The sequence below is a fragment of the Takifugu flavidus genome, chromosome 11 (assembly GCF_003711565.1).
Source record: "Takifugu flavidus isolate HTHZ2018 chromosome 11, ASM371156v2, whole genome shotgun sequence".
In the NCBI taxonomy this organism is placed as follows: Eukaryota; Metazoa; Chordata; class Actinopteri; order Tetraodontiformes; family Tetraodontidae; genus Takifugu; species Takifugu flavidus.
Window position 1 is genome coordinate 8,002,577 of NC_079530.1, and position 7,784 is coordinate 8,010,360.

Here is a 7,784-nt window from a genome sequence, read left to right on the forward strand (position 1 = left end):
TACATGTTTGACAGCTGGACAGGAATAGTTCCCCAATCAGCCTGGGAATGTCACCATTGTAGGAGGGCTCAATGTATATATATATATTTTTTTTTTTTTTTTGTCTAAATGTTCCCTTTTCGTTTCTGATGTACACCTGTACTGGAGTTTTGCCGTCTCCATATTACGCAATATAAAATATCTTCTTGATCAGTGTTTTGCGGTTTTTCACTGAGTATCCTGAGTGAACATAATCTTCTACGACAGTCTGTCAATGAACACTTGTGGCGATGGTGCGGAGACCACAATACACCCATTACATTTATAGAGTTTTTAGACAGGTGTCATCCAGGCTTTGTGTACATCCAACAAGGGGCAGTCTTTCCAGCTATACATTAAACATTTTAACTGCCCTTCTGGCAATGAATAAAGTATGAAGTATCATTTTGGTGTAAAAAATATGCAGCTGACAAAGGTAAACCTAGTTGTTGTGGCTTGATACTTCAGAGCTTTGTCAAGTTAAGAATTTGAAGTCCTGTTTGTCGCTGTATTTTGTTTAATTTTTCGTTGGTTGATTTATGTGTGAGACATACGTCCTAGTCATACATCTGATGGAGGAAAGATGCTTTTCAGCTGGACGTCTGGTCCTAATCTGGACGCTAACGTTAGTAAAGAAAGCAGCAAACTCAAGCCAGTGGTCTAAAGCGAACAAACAGCAGAGCAGTGAACAAAGTCCAAGGAACAGCCTGGACGAGCCTCACCCAAACTCAGACCGAGGGTTCATAGTGGGGGCCAAGGACGCTGAGAATATAGGCTTCCCCCCAAACCTGGGCTGCCTTCCTCCTGGGGTTTCAAGCACCTCTGCCTGGTTCTCAGCTGGGTTTTGTGTTTCGTTGTGATTTTGGTCTCCCACAACTTGTTTACATTTGTAGAGCACAAGCTGGAAGCCAGTAGACCTCCCTCTCTCCGTCTTCATCTCTCTCCATCCATCCCCACCTTCTTCCTCATCCTCACCCACCCACATTCCCACACCACCTACTGGCTACATATCTATCTACCCGTCCATCGCCCCAGGCTGTCGGAGGTATAAACATTTCATGTGGCGTGTGTCTGCGGGGCTTCACATCTGCCTTACACTGGGGCCCCAGCGGTGACCCCCCCCACCTAGAAGCCCCGCAGCAGTCAATCCACATTACCACCATCGTCAGGCACGGCAGGGGGCGTCCCTAATGCTTGGCCTTGCAGAGGCAGCCTCTGGCCTGAAGGAAGTTAAGCAACGGCACTTAACGGTCTGCAACAGCTTTGACAGAGCGCCGCCGTCAGAAACTCAGTAAACAATCAGAGTTCTGCATAAATGGAAGGGGGGGTTATCTCATTTAACCTCTCGTGTTTTCGTTTAAAGCCCTTTTTTAAATTCCACCTTGCAAATTGTACAGTGTTTTTATTTGTGTCAATATGGATAAATTAGTGGAAGACGTATCTCCCTCCACTTTAGATAAACCAGTTATGCCAAATAAACCCATTACTGCAGGGTAAATATGCTTTTTAAATGAGCATGGAAATAGCACTGACGCCAAGCCTGTCCTAATGTTCAGTTTTCAGTCAATCTGTCCAATTTTCTTCAGTATCCGAGCCGAAAGCATGCGCAGCCCCAGCGTTTGGAACCTCCAAAGCTGAAATGCAAAGTGAGCAAATCCAGGTTGTCCAACAACGGTCAACAATAACTGTGGAATAATTCTCAAACCATCGACAACTCAGAAGAGCATTTTTTTGTTTCTCCATATGGAGTGATGCGGCGCGGCAGCACAAAGCTTTTTGAAGTAAATGAAAGCCGACAGGTAACCACAGTCATTTGAAAGACAAAAGATGATGTCACTTTTTCACATTGTTTCACCTTAAATGAATAAAAGTCATCTTAAAAGGGAATTTTCTTTGTTCACACTTTCAGACTTATCTTCAAAAACTTTTCGGGCATTTTAAAGCACCACGTTTATCAACGAAGCCTCTGAAATGAAAGACCAAGTTCCCGTTGCCATCATCTGAAACCCAATCAGCCTTGCTCTACTGAGACAATACATGCGCGTCAAGTTGCTTTTCTATCTTTTGTCATTGATTTCCACTACAAACAGGACAACAATACGCAATTTGGAAGTTGTCCAGTCCAATGTTTCTTCAGATTATCAGCCCGAATAACCTGTTTCCCTGTCGGATATTGAATTAGAAAGGAGGACTTTGTTATAGCAACGTAGCTTAAATTCCTCCAACAGAACATTGGACCATTCTGTGCTAACAAGCTACCACCATGCTACAGTCTCCATGTCAACAGCTGGGGAAGCTTTTGTTACCCTATTTGTATGGTTACTCTCCACAATCTTCTCCATATTTATTCGCCTTTGTTGTCTGTGTCAGACTTTATACGGTCGGTGTATGTAAACCCATTCTATTGTTCCGTTTGTGTGATGTACCGGCTGTACTGTTTACAGCGCTAAAGCAACCACACAGTAGAAAAAGCTGCTTGAGCTGCATTGAAATTGTGAAATGAAATGGAATCTATTTATTGTTTTGCAGTTTCAAAACATATAAATAGACCATTGGGACATCTCTGGAGGAGACGGTCCATTTTTTTGCATTGCCTCAGTGTACGCACAAGCAGGAGCCTCACACAGAGCATGAAATAGGCTCATGAAAGGATAAAGTCAAAACAGACTAAAGGTAATTCTGCCATGGTAGATATGCTAGGCTCAGTCTGGGAGGCAGTTCTCTATCACTGCTCTCGGCGAGTGGAACATGACAGCATCCATCCACCCACTCATCCACCCACCCATCCATCCACCCATCCACTCATCCCTGCTTATTCATAATCGGGATCACGAGGGATGCTAGAGACAATCCCATTGGTCACCAGTTGAACGTAATTCATTTAAATCTTCTAAAATGCTTTGAGACGGAGGCCCGCCGAGCAGTCTCACGCAGTGTTATCATCCACAAGTGCTGTATGGATATCTCGATAATAGAGGGCCTGATGAGAAGCGGAGAGAATTGTATCTCCGATTGTTGCGGTTGAGAGAGGTTTCGCGACACCTTTTTGATTGTCTTGGTCGCCGCCAAATGACATGACAGCCCTTTAACGCTGATTTTGACGAATAAGCCTCACCAAATCCATTTTCCGTCTCTGACAGAAGACACTTGAGCCAGGCATTAATTTCTTTAAGTGACAAACGTTGCATAAAATGTGTAATTTCCTCCAAAAGGACCAGGTATTGGTGTCTTAAAACCGTCTCCTTTCAGGTGCTGTAATGCAGATAGGAGAATGTTTTGTTAACAAATCAAACCTGACACTTTTCTGAAAAGGACTTGGCTGTCTCTGCTCTGGATATTTTATGCAATTTGCACAGGGACAACGATCTAAGATGAGGCAGAACACACCTCAGCTCTTGTTTTGCTCACTAAACCGACAGTGAATCTTTACTGATGCCAGAAAAATCTGGAGAACGCTCCGAGGGAACATGTGGTCTTCCGTCTGTCTTGCTCAAGATTTACTGCAGACTTTTACTGTAATTTGCAGACAGTCTGGTGCTGCGCAGCAGGAGGTCCACACCGAGAACATTCCTCACTCTCCTCAGAGATGGAGGAGATGGTTTGGTATTTTCAGCTGCAGCATGATCCCGACTGCCTCCATCAGCCAAGACAGAGGCTGAGGACAGTTTAGCTCAACTTCTGCTAGATCAGCTCCAGAAGAGCTGCCGCAGGTGTTGGATGTCTCATTTGGAGGACTTTTCATCTTGTACATTAGGAGGAGATCCACAATAGTTTCATTAGAGTGTTTTAGCTACCAGGATTCACCCTGGCTGGAGTGAAGGGAACGACTGGAATAACCTAGATAGCGTGCCATCATGACCCAGTTCCGCATGAGAGGAAGATAATGGAGGCAGGGAGCTATCAGCAGCTATCTGCCTTCAGTGGTGACGTCACTTCTATTTTGGGTACCTACGTTAGCGCTGCGGATGATCCCAACACCAAAAGGCAGTCTGCGCTTTGACTTTGGAGCTCCCGCGGTACGTTTGGACAGTCTGAGAGCAGCTGGTTCATGGCTGGTTGAGTCTGACCACCAGCTGGTGGCAACCGCTAAACAGAACCACGGTCAGTCTGTCACGGTGCTGAAAGCGTCCCCGTGCCTCGCCACCAACTGCAGTCGCCTCTGTGGTTGAGCTTTCTCCATCTGTTGAGAGCTGAGCGTTGGGTTCGACGTCCAAAGTCGGACCGGACAGGTTTCCGTGGTTTAGTGAAGTGACAACAAATGAATCCCGTCAATCAGTTGGAGTTTTGATACGTGCATTCATTTGAACCAGACATTCCCTCTTATCAGAGTTCATCTGAATATTAAGTGATTGCAGGGAGATTTCAGAAGCAGACTTATTTAACGGTGATGCATGTCTCAGATCTGAGCAAACATATTCACATCGTTATATTTCGATTTGTGTCTGGAAGGTTTGAGGCTGATATAATCCTGGTGACTCACCTGCATATGAAGAACTCTTTGATTTAACTGTAGCTCATAAAACATGATGTGAAAAAAAAAACGAGACTGTATAAAAAGGAGATGCTGAGCAGCCACCATTTTGCTCTTCACAGTGGTTCCGGCCCAACTTTAAATCACCAGAACCTGAACAACAACACTGATAAATAAAATGAGGATTCAATACAAATGCAGAATCGACGTAATATGTGATATATCTTTGTGGATTTTCATTGTTGTGGTGATAATAAGCTCATTTTAGAGTTTCAGAGAGATCGAGCTAAAAGTCATATCGTGAGATGGGGCCCAGCTTGTTTTAATGCTCGTGCACCAGACTGGAGCGCACGTAAGCTCATACTAAGGTTACTAGTAAGTTACTAATTCATCCTGCCAAAGTTCAAGTCATTAGGTTCACATGCAAACTCATCACAGCCCCTCTCACTGCAAATATAGACATTGCTGCCAGGACACAAAGGAACACAGCATCTTTCAATCTTCAGAGCTTTGCTTTTGAGTCTTCAGGGGGAGGAGGTGACAAACTGAGCAGATGGAGGAAACCATGGTAGGAAAACAGGAAACACAAGTCAAAGGAAAGGATGTGCACATGGCGACAGCAGGAGCGACGCATTTAAGGAAATGTGTGCACCTGTGCACCACTCGTCTTTTTTCCCACCGTTTGTGTTTCAAGACGGGCTTCGGGGTCATTTATTTATCCGACGCTTCATTCACATTCAAATTGGCACGCTGATCTTTCCGCCGCCGCCCTCGGTGAGCAATGGTTCATTTTGTGAAGACCTGTTTGCAGTTATTGGGAAATAAGTGATGTCAAAGCCGGGGGGGAACGTTCCCAGGCAGCATTCCTGACAATAGCGGGCAGATGGCAGAAAACAAATGATATGAGGTAAATAATTGCCGCTTCAGTTTTAATTGCTGGGATGCAAATGTGCACCACATTGACCTATACAGCCTTTTCCAGCTGACATAAATATTTGATTTTCCCTCACACTAATGTGCTAATGATAGATTTTTCTAACTCTGTAAGTGGTAATTTGAGTCACCATGCACAAAAAGCAAGTGAATGTGCTCATCAGCTCTATTGAGAAGTGTTTATCCACCTCCCAAGAATCTTCCCTTTTATAACGGCAATTGGATTTTAAGAGGATGCGCGGCGCTTCGGTTGGATATTCCGTTTGCTGAGGAAATTGCTGATATGGGTTACAAATGGCTGCGGAGTCGGTGAGACAATTGTGTTGATATCCAGGCTGCATTTGCTGCGCCATCTGTGAGGAAATGGGTTGAAGAGCTTTTAAATGTTGAATAAATGACACACAGAACTCTGTTCTATTAAGATAAATACTTAATGACGCCGTGGATGGAATTAGTAGAGGGCCAAGTATGGGATCTATATGTGCTGCTGGTTTAGTCATTTACTCATTTATAAAGCATAAAAAGGGGTCGCTAATTCTTTTTAATGTCTGAGAATCACACAAAAATACCACCAAATGTTTTTTTAATGATGCCTGTATTTATTGTTTTATTCTCTCATTGTTCTCTGACTTTTGCCAGAATAAGTTTCTGTTTTTTTTTTTTATCAACATGGTGATTGTGGGGGAGCTCAGAGGGCGTAAAAATATACCCACACAGATGTGGAAAAAAGACAGGTGGAAAAAAAAGGGGGGGGCTATTGTCTAGAATGAAGGGTTTCAAAGTGATTCCATCCTGGGGGCGGCAGCAACGGTGCGCACTTTACCTCCTAAATGGGCCAGAAAATATGGCACAAGGATGAGACAAGGCCGAGGTGGCTTTGCAACCCTTGCACCTAATGTTCCTCATTAGATTGCTGCTTGATTAATGAACGACGGCTCTTCATTTCCTGGCTCTAGAAACGGATGGTCTAGATGGGCTCTCCATTACAACGCTCCTGTGCTAGTTCTCTTTAAAACAGCAGCATGCATCATCTCAGTCACTGATTCCAAATGCGTCTAAATGAGATGCATCTGGGTCTGCGACAGCTCGCCGTTGTCCACTCAACTCTTATCCAACATTCTAGCACCGGGGAGAGATTCCTGTAAAGCAGAAGCGCCGCGAGGCGGATACGAATGTTCCTGTGGCAGACTGACTCCTGCTAGAAATCACTCGCCTTGACTACAGCTTTCTGTTGCCGCCCCCTGCTGCTGCCGCCTACTCTCGTCTGTTTACCAGGCGCAGATGGAGTCGACCTGGCCTGATCACAGACAAACGGGAGGGAGGGCACGCAACAGGAAAAAAGAACGGAGACAGCGCGCAGAAATCCTCCTGACACTGATGAACAGGAGTAGATTTTGTTGGGTGAAGCCAGTCAATAAAATTTCGATCTCTTTTTTCCCCTCCTTAACAAAATCGTCAGCCTCCTGCTGTCAGGAGGAACTACCCTTATATACAAGGTGGATAGAAACAAGCCAGTCATTGAGTTACGGGTTTGACTAAAGGAAATCTTGACATATTTTCTTCTACTCTACGCAAGCAATTCTATAGCAGCTTCATCCTAGCTGTGTTTTTTTTCTTGTATTTGTCAAACTATGTCGGGGGTATAATGAGGCTTTTTAAATTGATGCTATTAAAGAGCGTTTTACGTTGTCCTCGAAACCTCCCAACTGTGTGTTCCACTCGTCCGGTTTATTCCCTGTGAAGCGCTTTCCTACCTAGGTGTTATGAATAATAGCTTTCCTGAAAGCTCTTCAAGCTGCAAAGCCGTCAGAACAAAATCAATGCAAATGTGGCACCGAGCTGCCTTTTCATCTGGAACATTGAAATGATTTGTCTTTTTTGGTGGGGGGGGTGACTGGATGAATCCATGAGCAAAGCCTTGGACCATTCCAGCAACCTCCCTCGATGTAAAGACAGGAGAGGGTAGAAAAAGCATTAATTACCTCATATTATTTAACCACAGTTTTAGTTCAATAAATGATGAGACAGGCTGTCAGTGAGCCTGGTTTGACTCCCAGACTGGCTCATTAAAGAAGGGGGGTCTGCTGGTCAGTCCATGCAGTCTTGAATGTAGACACAACTGTCTCTCTTCTAACCTCTCCTCCTCCTCCTCTTCCACCCCTCTCCTCTCCTCTCCCTCTCCCTCTCCTCTCCTCTCCTCTCCTCTCCTCTCCTCTCCTCTCCTCTCCTCTCCTCTCCTCTCCTCCCCCTCCTCTCCTCTCCTCTCCTCTCCTCCTCTCCTCCTCCTCCCCTCCTCTCCTCTCCTCCTCTCCTCTCCTCTCCTCTCCTCTCCTCTCCTCCTCTCCTCCTCCTCTCTCTCCTC